A 15611-nucleotide genomic window follows, 5' to 3' on the forward strand; every position below is an offset into this window, starting at 1 on the left:
TCTTACTACAGTATAATACTCTGGAACAATTTTATATATGCAGGTAGCTTTCTCCCATTAAATCTCCCCAAACCAACTACACATGCACCACATCCTAGCTATTATGGGTCCCATTGTGCTGGCATCTTACTGACCCGTCGAACAGCACAACCAATATCGCCACAGGGGGTTTGGGACTCTGTCCAGCTGGGGTGACCAAGTTGTCAAGTAAGCATCTGCTAGCCCTCACTGAGATAGGCCTAATATCTTACTACCTTATCTGGTTCCCTGATGATCGTGGTTAGGGAAACATGTTAGAACCTTTGCTGTATCATCAAAATAAGTATGAGGGATGAATACAAGTATGGACTAATATTTACAACTATTTATTTAGTCCCCGGTGTATTTAGGTTTTCTCTATGATTTTTAGACACAGTTGGTGGTCATATCTAAAAGTAGGTAATAGGTCAGCACTGCAGCGTTATCACGGTGCCCGTGGATGAATAACAGTAGTAAATAGTAATGAAATCCTGGCACTCTTGAAGTAGTCTTAGATGCTCTTTACTTCACTCTTGGTGCATATACAGCGTATACAATGTAGCAGCACGCATTCCGGCAAAATGCCTTTCTCAACTGCATGCGTTGGAGTGATCATTTACAAGTATTTAAGGTGTCAGAGGCTCACAATTATGACATCATTAGTAGCCTTAGCAACAAAACAATAATAAAAAAAAAAAAAAGACACATGATAATTTTCAATGGTACTTGTCAAACTTGAATGAACATAGTGGATGACTGCTCTCAGATCCCTTTCGTTCACATTGGTATCTGTGGATACAAATGACTAAAAAATTATTAATGTTCAGAACACATAATGAACAAATGTCTATATAAATTGTGTGAGTTCATAATCTCTATTCAATCCCCTTGGTTCCAATGTGTCTAACGTGTGGATCCAGAAGGCCTCTTTTTTATGGAGTAAACATTTTATGTCACCCCCTCTTCTGGGAGGGATTACTTGGTCAATGACTTGGAATTTGAGTTGTGCTATGTTATGCCCTTTCCCTTTGAAATGAAAAGGGATTGGAAACATCAGGTTACCACATTGAATCGTGGTCTTGTGTCTGTTTGTGTCGTCTCCTACACGCTGGGATGTCTCCCCAAAGTATAGGAGACTGCACGGACATTTGATTAAATAGATAACATTTTTGGAAAGGCATGTATAGAAACATTTTATGTGAAATTCCTTGCCAGAGCGTGGATGTGTTATTTTGTTCCCTTTTATAATGGTGCTACATTGCGCACAATGCACGGAAAGGTCCCTAGTTTTCTAGTACCCAAAAAGGTTTGTCTCGATTTCTTGGATGTACCTACATCAGCCCTTATGAGTTTGTCTCTTAAATTGGGTAACCATTTATTGAACACCAATGGGGGGATTGGAATTCCTGTATTTTTGGATATGCTTTTGACAAAATGGACCAATTACTACATATCACTTCATCGATCTTATGTATTAATGGGTGATAGGTTCTCACGAAGGGCACTCTCTTGTCACTTACTCGTTCTTTTCTATCCCTATCCTCTGGGATAGCATCAAAAATTCTATCTGGTGGTCATATCTATACTGGAGACTAACTTATATGACTCTTAAATGCTAGAATCCCCACTTCTTGGGACTATGCTCGTTATAGCATACTATCTATATGTGTATATATATATATATATATATATATATGGTAGCAAGTGATTACATCATTTCATTAGGGGTGTGTCCACCCATATAAACAATTACTTTCAAACAACCAAAATAATACATAATATACAGTGCAACAAGTTTCATACCCACATGTGTAAATACATATATCACTCTGAACACTTGATCGCTTCATTCACGGGCGACTCCACTTACCCCCGTTGTTCATACGTCATGTAGCTGGTGTTTGTGCACAGCAGCGGAAGTCGCTTTGCATCAGCGAGCGGCTGCCATCCTGCGCCCGCATAGCATACAAGAAGCCAGTCACATGGCAATGCTCATGTGACCACCCTCACATAATCACGCTCATGTGTTTAATCATGTGACCAAAACAAACTTCATGTGAACTGTTACGGACCTGAATATCTGAATGACATTTCCAAAAGGTAAGTATAATAGAACATTAAAGGGAAAAATATGTTAAAGAAACAGAACAATATGGCAATTTGTATATGGACTTTAATTAGTAACGCTAAATCATTCATAATACAGTACCAATGGTCATACCAATACGGTGTATTTTAACTAGTGACAAGGTGGCAAAACAGAGGGGAACATATACTGACCCTTATTTACTAAGAGTGTTGTGTAGGTTTCTTTGTGGGTTTTAATTCCATACAATTTCTATTCCACTGTATTTACTAATGTTTCCCTACATTTTCCACTTTCCCTACATTTTGCTTTTTTTACACATGCTCTGATCTGTTGGGTTTTCCTCAGCTGAAATCCACCAAATTTTTTTGTGAAAACCTTAGTAGATATGTTGGCTTTTTGTGAAAATGTCAGGAACACGTCCCTTTTTGGTGACCATGCCCCCTTTTCCCAATGGCCACACCACTTTTTCTGGATTTCTTAGCAAAATGGAGAATTAGTCGGGTTTTTTCAATTCTGGCGTAAATTCTGACACAGAATCTGGCGCACAACCCGACAAAACATGTCGGGTTTGCAATATTAAATGGGGGCCACTATTATTTATTTGGAACTGCATCCATAGGTATCAACCCTGGGTGTATGTCCTGATAAAAGATAAGTACATGTGTTCATGGGGGATATATAACCCTCCATAACCCACATTATCATCCATCATTAGAGTTATGATTTGTGTGTTCATGGACGCCCAGCCACCAACCACGACCTACACTCTCTTTATCTCAACTTATTGTTCTAGTAACAATAAAGTGAAAGGTACATCACCTTCCACAGAATCTGTCACCATTAACAAATGTTACCCCTGTTACCTAAGGTACACCTTAGAAACATAGACAATACTATATAAAAGGCCATCAGGACTTTATTAAATGAAAAGGAAAACATTATGTCTACACATACATTGGGACTACACCAGTTTCACTGCATCAGGTCGGCAACAGACATGAAGAAAGGTCACTGTATTTCCAGAAAAAAATCTCCGTTCGACGCAGTGTGGGCATGTGGAGTGGTCCTCTTAGGAAGGATCTGTGAAGAATACAGAGAAAAGAAACCATAAGAATGATAAAAATACATAAACAACTCCCAATACTGAGAGATACAATGGTAGCACATCAAGCATACCTGTTAGGTTAAAGCGACTATTCAAAGAAGAGGTTTTAAAGAGAAATATATATTCAAACCTGCCGGTTTTAATATATTCAACTGGTCAATCCACATCAATTCTTTCTGTTTCAACACCTTACTCCTATTGCCTCCTCTTCTCAAAACTGGTACATGATCCATAATGGTGAATTTTAACTGGTCTACATGATGGTTACATTCAAGAAAATGACAGGGAACTGGGAGGTCAGTTTTCCATGTTCTAATAGTAGATTTGTGATTATTTAGACATATCCTACATTGAATCATTGTCTCCCCAACATATAACTTCAAACACAGACAAATTAACACATAAATGACAATCTGATCTTCATGTGAGATGAAATTTAAATTTGTATTTCTGTTCTGTGGTTGGATTTGTGAATGTGTCACCTTTGATCATCATAGTATGATTATCGCATTCCATACAAGGAAAACTGCCTGGTTTCAGTGTAGATGCTAAATCTTTGTCCACCCTATGGACAACTGATGCGAGTCAGAAGAATTACAGATGTCTACAGACTAGTATAACCAGCAGACCAGTTGTTGTAGAAGAAAGACACAGATTTGCCCTAAAAAATTATTTCTCCCTCCTCTGAAATGTTTCTACAGCTGAGGCAACACACAGCTCTCTGCCCCTCTTTGTAATACAATGCTGTTCACAGTGACTGAGGGGTTAATCGCTGCCGTAAGAATTTATGTCTGTGCAAAAATGCTATGCTCTGTGTCCTACAGAACGCTGCTGCAACAAGCTTTTCTGTGTAACACACACAGCGATGTCCGTCCTATCTCTCTGCAGTGTAATGAATTATATGACGAGCTGGAATATGGCTGCCAAATATATAGATAGGGCTGTGACATCACAGAGGTGACAGGCTGCATCCTGCATGTGATTCAGGGTCATTCAGCCTACTTCCCTTCCCAGTGTTCCTTGCCAAATGTACTGACATGTGGATCCGCCATTTTAGATACCCTGAAGCCTGGACTGCAGTAAATGGAGTTTAATGAGGAGATTTGCGTGATAGAATCGCGTCGATATTCGCATTCATTGCGATTAGAATTTTCCATGAAATTTGTAACGAATCCGGGTTCTGAAGCTTCGATCCGCTCATCTCTAGAAGCGATCAAGTATTCAGAGTGATATATGTATCCTGATCTGTGATGACTATGCACTTTACACATGTGGGTATGAATATGAAACCTGTTGCACTGTGTATTATGTATTATTTTGGTTGTTGGAAAGTAATTGTTTATATGGGTGGACACACCCCCTAATGAAATGATGTCATCACTTGCTATGTCATCACTGGCTAATATATATATATATATAGATATATAGTAGCTGTATACACTGATTCACTACTATATATACTGTACACACTGATTCCCTATGCTTGAAAAAGATCCTGACTGTGGATCGAAACGTTGCATCTTGTACTGATGGGTGAATAAAACCCCACTTTTTGGATTGAATCCCTTGGAGTGCCGCTTCATTTTTCTTTTTGCTGTTTGGAACTTGGGACGTTGAGTCGAGTCTCCTGGAGCTGAGCACCCACTTTGGGACTACAAGTCCTACACAGTGCCTTACCTCTCTCCTTGGTGTGTTATGGCTTTATTGCATATCTAATAAAAGCAAAGTTTTAGTATTTTTCTGTGATAGTTCTCTTTGGAACTAAATCAAACATCAGGATGTAAACCTGATCCTCTTGCACTCACCGTGACTTCCAGCAGAACGGAGACCTTTTTCCCTGACTGAAATGATTCCATTCATGCTGACACAAAAGAGGACAGGATGAAAATGCCTCCGCAGCATATAGAGCACAGCTTTTCTATCAGCAGCACTGAATAGCTGTCAGATTTTTCTACCACCTATTTTGTACTTTTATCTTCAATTTCTTTTTAATTAACCCCTTGATTATACTTTAAATCTGATTTGTGAGTGCTTTAAAAACTACATTAGATTATATATCATTATAGGATATATGATTTAGCATTGACATCCCCCCTAACCTGGCCCACAGGGTTCTTCTCCTCCATGCCACCTCTGACTGAATAGTTCAGCTTCTGTCTGCAATCTGGATTGTTAAAAGAGTTACTATCTGCAGGCAGCAGCTCTGGTAACTGCTTATCCCATGATGCCTTGCCCAGGCAAGACATTAGAAACTATTGCAAGGTCAGATATAGCAGAAGTTATAGTTATATAGTTTCTTCTAAATTGTAAGCGACCATGAAGCAATATGGCACTTTACATCTTCAACGAATATAAACAAATGGTAGAAAACCAAGGACTGTTGGTGCTGGATTAAAACTTTGACTATGTGTTTTCTTCCATATGCTTTATTTCAATTTTCCATTAAAATTGTATGCAACTTTTTTTAACTGCTGTATATGTGTCTTAAAGCCAATCGTATAGGTTTCTGGTGTTCAGCTGCTACTTTTGTGACATCCCGTATATTTTGAATGGTTATCTATCTTAACATTCCCCAAAATACTGGACATCTCACACATTTCATAACTTTTTTCTCCCTGATATCCCAACTACTCCCTAGCTCGTCCTCTCCTTCTCTGATCCATGAGGGATTGTGTTTAGCATACTGGGCAGCATATTGTGCAAAGTCAATCAGTATCAGAACAGTATGGCAGTGATGCAGATCTGTGGTTTGTGTAAAGAAAAAATTGGTAATACCACCCAAAGAAATCCCTGGTAACATTAAAATGACAGTGCTGCACATAGGGGACTATTACATATAATCCCTAGATTGCATACACTGTTTAGTGCTATGCCATAGCACAGCATTGATCAGTGCTATCGGCGATCTATTGCTCCAGCCTGCCATGGCTGACTGAAGCATTGGAGCGCCGATCGGATGGCATGGAGACAAGTAAGGACCCTTTCGCTGTTCTCTCAGCTGATTGGGACTCCGCGGTTTCACCGTGGTGTTCCCGATCAGCTCTGCTTAGAAGCCAGGAGTAGTTTTTTTACATTCTAGATGCCACGTCTGAAGAGTTAATGCTAGGCATCACTGCGATCGGTGATGTACGGCATTTGCCACGGGTTCTGAAAATTATAGAAAGGGAGTGGAAGAAGGGCGTACATGTACGCCCTGCATCCTTAAGGAGATTAGGACTAAACAGTTTAAATGACTATATATTTATAAGGATGGTCTTTTGAAAGCCATATAATGGGTAGACTATATATAGATCTAGATAAAAGGGCAATAATGGGGGATAACGTTCCAGCAGATCCTGGATTATAAATGCCTTTGCTATGAGCGGATTCATTGCTCAGTGATAAATTCCTCCTGGTAGCTTCCAGGTCTTCCAGAACCTTTTATTTGCAAGTATATAGTCAGACAGTGAGGGATGTTACTTCTTTGACTTTGCTGCTACAGGGCACATTCTCTCAATAATTTAAGAAAGACAGATTTGTGACATCACATGATTAAACCTGAAGATGTTCTTTATCTCCAGCACACGCTTTCTGCTCTGTTTGTTGGCAGTTACTGTCAGGTCTTTGCCAGCTTCCTCTTTTCCATTGTTATTAAGACTGGCAGGAACATTCAGTGCTAGGACTCAATGGAAGCTAATGCACCTGTTTGTGATTTGGTTTAGATTAGCAGATGTGTAACAAACTGGCCTGCACCCCATCTGTGACAGTGACTTTTATAGGTCTCTGCATCCACAGATTTCCCTTCTATAAGCTTAGTCCATAGATTTAGTCATAGTAAGAAGCTTGTATACTTAATGAGGCAAACTGGAGTAAATCTAGAATAAACAATGGTATGCAGGAGGAGTAGACAAAAACCATAGGGACAATAGCTAAACTAAGAATGGTCTTCACTTTAAAATACAGTACACCATTATCTATGTCAAGACCCAGAATTCCATTTGTAAATCCAAAATGATGTGAATAGTTGAAAAGGTTGAGAAAAGGCAATGGCCAAGAAATTTCAACCTTTAATCTTCTGTGTTGATCCAGAGGAAGGTAAAACACTCTTATCAGGCAATTGCACCATATTAGGGAATAAATTCCTTTCAAACTCCTAGGGTTCCAACAGTTCAAAGTCCTATCTTTGGCCATTTTTTTGTGATGGCAAAGTGATTCATAGTCTCACAGCTCTTACAGTAAAGAATCCCATCTGTGATGATGGTGAAACCTTCTTTCCTCTAGACATAGAGGATGTCCCTTTTGTGATGGTTACAGGCCTAGGTACAAAAAGATCACTGGAAACATCTATATACTGCAATGCAGAGGCATAACCCCCCCCCCCCCCCCCCCCCCAAAAAAAAAAAAAATACCCTAAAGGCAGGTAACTAAATACATGTAGGTAGCAAGGTGTGATAATAGGTAGATTAGTAAATAAGTTGGTAGGTAGCCAAGTGGGTAGCTATGTATGTAGGTAGTGCTCCACTTCTCTACTGATTTGGAGGAGCACTAAAGCACTGAAGCAGCAAGGCAGTGTGGATAGAGGATCACAGCCTACCTACTATATGGGGGCCTATGATAGTGGGGGCACAGAGCTAAGAGACTACAGCAAACTACTGTATAATATATAGAGGAATATAGTCTGGAGAGGGGGCCTGAAGCTGCTGCCTTCAAACATATGGGGGTACAGAGACACAGAGGCATATATATATATATATATATATATATATATAGGCACAAAAGCCACCCAGGGGCTTATAACTACATAAAACATAACCCCACCCCGCCTTTGCTATCCCAATGCCTCAAGGAAATATGGTCAGCCGACATAAAAGTGTAAGAGGGGACTGCTCAAAAAAGATACTATTCATTTTGTTTCTCTTTAAAAGGAATATTTAAGCAGGTTAGACCATACTAACCAGCTATTAATGAGGAATAGCGCTGATAACACTGATCACTATACTACCCTCCTTACCTTGATCAGTTGTGCCATTTAAAAAAAATATTAATAAACAGCTATATGCAAATGATGTTTGTTGGTGTACTCGGACATTACCCTGTCTCTAAGGGGGAGATTTATCAAAACTTGTGCAGAGGAAAACTTGTCCAGTTGCCCATAGCAACCAATCAGCTCGCTCCTTTCATTTGAAAGGAGCGATCTGATTGGTAGCTATGGGCAACTGGACAAGTTTTCCTCTGCACAGGTTTTGATAAATCTCCCCCTAAGTGCTCCACTATGGCCCACCGGCCAACTACTATATGGACTAATAAATATTCATAGTTTCCCACTGGGAAAGCTTACAAATCCAACACTGCGGCCCTGCATTATTACTTTGCAAGGAGTTGTCAAAGTAGCTGCTATCCAGGTGGGCATCACAGTGCACTTGGAGGCCTATAGAAATGTTGGTTTAGATCATATTTTTTTGCAATTTTTGAAGTCAAAACCATCTGTTGATCTTTAGAGAAGAGAAAGTATAAAGGATGGATACTACATTGACTTTTTTTTAAATAATCTTGCTCTTGATTTTAGCTTCAGAAGTTGCATCAAAAAGTCTGTACAAAACCTGATCAAAGCCTGAACGTGCACGGAGAGAGACTGCTCCTATGATTAGAAAACTGTGCATTGCTTTATTGTTAATGCCAGTTATATTCCTTCTAAGTATAATATACATGTACATGTTACATTGTTTGATACTTTGTGATGAGTGCATGTTTTGCATTTGACTGGCAGACTGTGGTGTTTGGTGGTGCCATCGTGCTATTGTGGTGTCTCGGGGTGCGATGGCGAGGTGTATGGGTCAGATGTTGTAGCCCAGGGGCAAGGTGTTATTAACCCCTAAATGTTCGTGAGGCCAGGGTGTGGTTTTCCCGGTAATCTCCCGAACGGTAGTACCGCTATCCCAAGGTTAGGCAGGGCAATAATAGTCCAAGACCAGGTTAGGTTTAATGGTAGCTTTACTGAGGTAAACAGATGGAAATAGTCTTTACAGCTAGGCCAGGATCCCAGAGAGGTGGCCAGTAACACAAAAGGATCTCACAACTTTCTGGGACTTGTAGTGACTTTGACGGACTTTAGGACAGCCACGCTGACTATAATAGACTTGACTTGACTGTAAGTAATGACAGCAGACATAGAAGACTTGACTTTCTGGCATTTGGCTGTAGGTAGGCTTGAGGCCTCCAGATGCTCTGGACACTAGCTCTGAGATGTCAGGTCTTTACTGTGCCTCAGGATCAAGAGAGAGATTGTAATGGCTGCCCCTCTTATAAAGGGGTGCTGAGCCAGAAGCCCGTAGGTAAAGCTGCAGGTCACCTGGATAGCTGGTGCTCTCTGGGTAACAAACACATCATGTGAACACATTATCATGTGACCAACTCAAAGGTTGTTAAAGGGATACTCCAGTGGAAAACTTTTAATTTTTAAATATACTGGTGCCAGAAAGTTAAACAGATTTGTAAAGTACATCTATTAAAAAATCTTAATCCTTCAGCTGGTGAATACTAGAGAGGAAATTATTTTCTTTTTGGAACACAGTGCTCTCTGCTGACATCTCTGTCCATTTTAAGAACTGTCCAAAGCAGCATATGTTTGCTATGAGGACTTTCTCCTACACCTCTTAAAATTGGCAGAGATGTCAGCAGAGAGCACTGTGCTCTTGATGTCAGCAAAGAGCTCTGTGTTCCAAAAAGAAAAGTATTTCTTCTGTAGTATTCAGCAGCTAATAAGTTCTGGAAGGACTAAGATATTTTAATAGAAGTAATTTACAAATCTGTTTAACTTTCTGGCACCAGTTGATAAAAAAAAAAAAAAAAAAAAGTTTTCCACTGGAGCATCCCCTTTATCCATAACACACATAACTATGGGGGAGACACTGCAGGACAGCCCCTAGGACACAGAGGGACTTAACCTGACAGGGCCAAAGTACTGTACGGGACTATATCCCGTACTGGGACATCACAACATCATCTAGAAAAAGGAGGAGGCGCCATTGTCAGTGCCCAGGAACAGTCTGACATTGACTAGGTTGTAAGTGTTGTGACTCCAGTTCATTGTACCAAGGTAGTAATAGGAGGGTTTGAGAGGAGCTGATAAAACAGTGTGTTTTGGTGCCAAGTGGTGGAGTGCTGATAGTCTGCAACTGGCCAGAAAAATCATTTTGACCTGTCTGTACAGGAAGCGTTGGTGAACCAGGAGCCAAAGGGGGCCTGAGGAATGGGATTTAGGGAATCATCTGGCACACTTTTTGGGGAAACCCACAGAAAAATCTGTGAATTTGACATTACTAGCCAAGACCCTAGAGAGTCACAGGTAAGTGATGAGCTGACCTGGGGGGAATCCTTAATTCCTTAGTGCAGCTGGCAGGGATAGTCTTGGACATAACTGAGCTGCTTGCATAACTAAACATATTTGTCAGCTTGGAAATGATCAGTCCTTCGGAGTCTACTGTGAATCGTCAGCCTAGGGTGGAGTCAGAGTGGTTAGATGGCAGTAGATACATATCCCAGTTATGCCATGGTTTTGTGGAGGAGGGAAAGTACCAGTCACCAGCTCCAGGATTGCTGAATGTGTGTAGCATGAGATTGCATGCCCTAAGGCCTGTGATGCCTGGGAGTAGTCAACTCAATTGTGATAGGTAGGGCATGGTGAGGGAGTGCTCCTGGAGGTAGGCCCAGAATGGGAGTAATTTGTGTCTGCACAGAAAATCAAGTAATGTAGTTACAGAATAGTTGTGTAAAGTGCTGGAGAGCAATATAAATTCAACATTATCCACAGATTGGTGTAAAGACAGTACTAGCCAAAAGCCCTCTGTGAGGGTAATAGTGACTTCAGAGAGGGTTCTAAGAAGTGTTCTGGAGCATTTAAATACCACCTAGAAAGAACTGCAACCAATATGCTACAGTGCCTTATATGATAGTTGTTGCCCCTATATTTATTGTACCTCTGTACAAGAATAAAGTCAAAACAAAATAATACATTTTTACCTATTATTATCTGCGACCATTCCAATGTATACATCATTATGGCAACTTTTTGTTTTATAAAAAAATAAAAAAACATTTTATACACAGCAAGTATTTGCCCCTCACCCGTTCTGTTCTATTTTTGCTAATTTGTCACCTTTAGATGCTTTTATCCATCCTACTAATTTTAATTAAAGTAATCGCAAATATAAAAATCCTTCAAAACCTATCCCCTATTAAGTTGTTGAGTCACCGTTGCCCGTAACCTCAACAATCACATTTTTGTAATAACTTGTTGAGTTTTAAACATTGCTGTTGAGAAAAGTGTGTTGGCCCACACTTTTATGCAGAATTGTTTTAAAGGGGTACTCCGTCCCTAGACATCTTATCCCCTATGAAAAGGATAGGGGATAAGATGTCTGATCGCGGGGTCCCGCCACTGATCTCGGCTGCAGCACCCCAGACATCTGGTGCATGGAGCAAACTTCACTCCATTCTATGCCAGATGACTGGCGATGCGGGGCGGAGGCTCGTGATGTCACGGTCACACCCCACTCGTGACATCACGGCCATGCCCCCTCAATGCAAGTCTATGGGAGGGGGCGTGATGGCCGCCACGCCCCTTCCCCTAGACTTGCATTGAGGGGGCATGGCCGTTATGTCACGAGCCTCTGGCGCTCTGGTGCTGCATCCGACACTCTAAACGGAAGCTGGGTGCAGAAGGGAGATCGCGGGGGTCCCCAGTGGTGGGACCTCCGTGATCAGACTTCTTATCCCCTATCCTTTGGATAGGGGATAAGATGTCTAAGGGTGGAGTACCCCTTTAATGTGGTCACATTCTAGGGGTTTTGCACAGCATCTCAATTCGATTCAAGTCAAAATGTTGACTTGACCAAACCGAAACTCTTCTTTTGAGCCATTGGGAGGTAGACTAGGTTATGTGTTTTATCTCATTTTCTAGTGTATTTTTTGTTAAGCTGTAGATTTTACACAAAAATGTGTATCTGTTCAAAAAAAATATGCCTCTCGCACCCAAAGGGCAGGACTGTCTGAACTGACTTAGATTTCTGCCTGTAGCATATGAAAATAATGAAATATGCAATAAAATATATATATATTGTCATTGCAGTGCTATGTACACAAACTCTGCCTTAATTGTTATATTTATTTTAGAGTCCAGACTAAACAATGGCGCAGAAACCCTGTAAATCCTTGAGTTTTGAAAAATGCCTTGTGGAAGTTGTTGCCTTTAGTTCTGCACAGATGCTCTGCTGTGGGCTGTGACACACTTGCCATTTGACGGCATTTTCGGGGCAGTATTCAGAATGGCTCAGTATCTTAATTTTTTCCATGATACGTTATGTTGAAAATGATCAAAGGAGCCCAGTCTTATGACTGAACTATTAAAGCATGTACAAAGCCTTGAGGACATCACAGAAAGTCACCCGGTGTATAATTCCTGGATTCTTTTTATAGTCTTACTGAACTGTATGACATTTTTGCAGTGACTTAATATAGCCACTGTACAGGATGATATGAAACATAAGAGGACTGGTTAACTTAACTGTATTCTCTCAACAAGAAAGGGGCTCTTTGAAGACTTGGTTCCTAAAACATAATGCCCCTTCTTTTACATCTAGCTCCAAGTTCACATCCACCCAGGAGCCCTCAGATCAAATGAAGTTGGAGTTCACAAGTAGGTATTATGGACAGTAACCTGTCAGATATGGAATGTGCAACCGCAAAAATAGTTTACAATAAAAAGATAGAAACCACATAGTTGTAGGAATAACATTTTTTATTATTTAAAAATTCACTGAAATGATCATAGACATAACGCAAGTGTGTCTTTCAAAACATCTCCAGATATCAAATTAAAGCCGTCAAGTACTCCCCCTTCCCCCTAAATATGCCTATTTGGCATTGGTGATGGTGCATATTAATCCATATCTGAGTTGGAATGGTTTAGAGAGACCTTCTGCACCTATAATTTTGGGGGAATATAATGGAATTGACCACTCTGATACAGCACACCAGTGAGCAATGTAGCAGTTGGCACTATAGCTAAATGTTGGCAGTTGGCAGCTAAATGTTGGCATCATTATATGGACAGTATGGTTGGCATATGGGGACTATAACTTATTTGGTCTTATTTGGTTTAATTATAATGGCGTCATTTAGGGTCTATGGCTGTCATGGTAATCCCACTTTGACCAAGTACATGAGTACTGGAATTGTTGGTACTACTATTATATATAGGCACTAATGTGTCTGACACAGTTTGAGTTCTCAATGGCACTTATTTTGGCATTTAACAATGTTACTATTATTCAGGCAGTGTCATAAGGATCTATAGGTATTATAGGGTACTTTTATGTTGGTAGTAAATTAGCTTAGTTTTCTTTTAAGAAGGAAATATCTGGCACATTATGGGATTGTTATTTAAAAATGTTGATATTATGTCCCTTTTCTTTCAGCACAGAGAACGAGAAGATCACCTGAAATCTGTCCAGATTAGACACAGAGCAAAAACATACCCAATGTAGATATACGTTTTATTTTAGCAATTCTTACCTCTCCAGTGTTACCTTGGCTGTGTGCGTAGGCTCATTGGTTTCTGGTAAGGTTAACCTTTGGCCCTTTCTGAGGCCCAGAGTGCTCTGCATCAGGTATATAGTAATAATATGTCTGTGCTTTGTTCCATTTAGCATTCCCTCAACTCGGATCATCCTCCCTGTCCGTGCACAGCCCCACAGCATGACGCTGCAACTACCGTGCTTCACTGTTCGGATGGTATTATCCACGTGGTGAGCAGTGCATGCTTTCCTCCAGACATGATACTTTGAGGCCCAAAAATTTTAATCTTGCTTTTATCAGACCAGAGGGCTTTTTTTGGTTGCAAAATTCAGATGGGCTTTCATATATCTTTTATTGAGGAAAGGATTAATTCTGGCCATTCTGCAATGAAGCCTAGATTGGTGGAGTGCGGCAAAGATTGGTGATCTTCTGGAAGTTTCTCTCATCTTCACACAGATCTTTGGAGCTCTGACACAGTGACCATTAGGTTCTCGTCCAGCTCTAGAAAGAGTCCTGGTTGTTCCAACCTTCTTCCATTTAAGAATTATGGGGGCCACTGTAATCTTGAGAAGTGTGCCTCTACACAATTCTGTCTCTGAGCTCTACAGGCAGTTCTTTCCCCCACTTTGTTTTTACTCTGATATACATTGTAAGCTGTGAGACATTATATATAGGGTGTGCATTACCAAATCCTGTCCAATCATTAAAATTTACCTCAGGTGACTCTAATCAAGGTGTAGAAACATCTTAATGGAGATATGGGAGGCCCCCAGAGATTAATATCAGGGCTGGATACTTAAAGCATGTCCATGCAAAATGTTAGTTTTTATTTAAAAAAATTCTAAAATTCATTTTCTTACATTCCCACTATGGGGTATTGAATGCTGAATAATGGGGGAACATAGAATAGTTTAAATTTTTGTTCTTTTAACACAAGGCCTCAACATAAAAAAACTAAAATGGTCTAAAAACATTCCAAATGAATTGCATACAAGCCATGCAATGCTCCATGGGTAAACAATGCAAATTACCTCTCCACCTTTAAATATGACTGGAGAGTATTAACCAAGTCATAATTCCTCCATTGTATATATAAGACTCCATTTTCCAATCTGGAGGACTCCTCGATGAGACATACTAACCCCTCTCTCTACCACCCCCCCCCCCCCCCTAATTCCACGATGTCCTAGCCCTCTCACCTAGCCAGCCAGCAACCTGCTTTGTTCTGACAAGGAAGGAGACCCTCAAAACAGACGGCTATAGAGCTATATATGGGTAACTTTGCCTTTTATGAGAAATTCTGGCTTGGCTAATATTCCCCAGTCATTTTTCAAGACTCTTTAAGGGCCGAGTATGACTTGCTGGCATCCTACCTCCTACAGGTGGCAGCAGACAGCAACCTGTTTTCTTTCTGGTGGAGAGCTATTTTGCATCCTTTACATATATACAATACTAAAATGAATAACACAAAATGTACCTTATTTTTTGCAATCACATTGGTTCATGTAAAGATGTATATGTTTTGCAGAATGTACACTCCTCTTTCTGTCCTTATGTCTTGCATGTCCTGTTGTAGTAGTATACTGTAGATATTAAAGTGGAATTACAAAGTGCTGTGAATAAGATAGTGAGGGTTTATGTACCGTATATACTCGACCCGAATATAAGCCGAGGCCCCTAATTTTACCCCAAAAACCCAGGAAAAGTTATTGACTCGACTATAAGCCTAGGGTGGGAAATACATCATCCCCCCATGTAATCATCCAGACCCCGTCATCATCCCCCCCCCCCTTCATCATCACCGCCTGTCAATCCCTTCATCAGTGGTCTTCAAACTGCGGACCT

At 40.4% G+C, this 15611-nt stretch overlaps 1 long non-coding RNA gene across 1 annotated transcript; it reads left to right on the forward strand.

Annotated features, from left to right (window-relative positions):
* The first annotated feature begins 8437 nt into the window (after nucleotides 1-8437).
* LOC130276788 (uncharacterized) lies at nucleotides 8438-14572 on the forward strand. The gene is made up of 3 exons (XR_008845244.1): nucleotides 8438-8593; nucleotides 13667-13809; nucleotides 13898-14572. It is a non-coding gene; the product is annotated as an uncharacterized LOC130276788 (long non-coding RNA).
* Nucleotides 14573-15611: the final 1039 nt, after the last annotated feature.

Source organism: Hyla sarda, chromosome 6 (genome assembly GCF_029499605.1).
Source record: "Hyla sarda isolate aHylSar1 chromosome 6, aHylSar1.hap1, whole genome shotgun sequence".
Lineage (NCBI taxonomy): Eukaryota > Metazoa > Chordata > Amphibia > Anura > Hylidae > Hyla > Hyla sarda.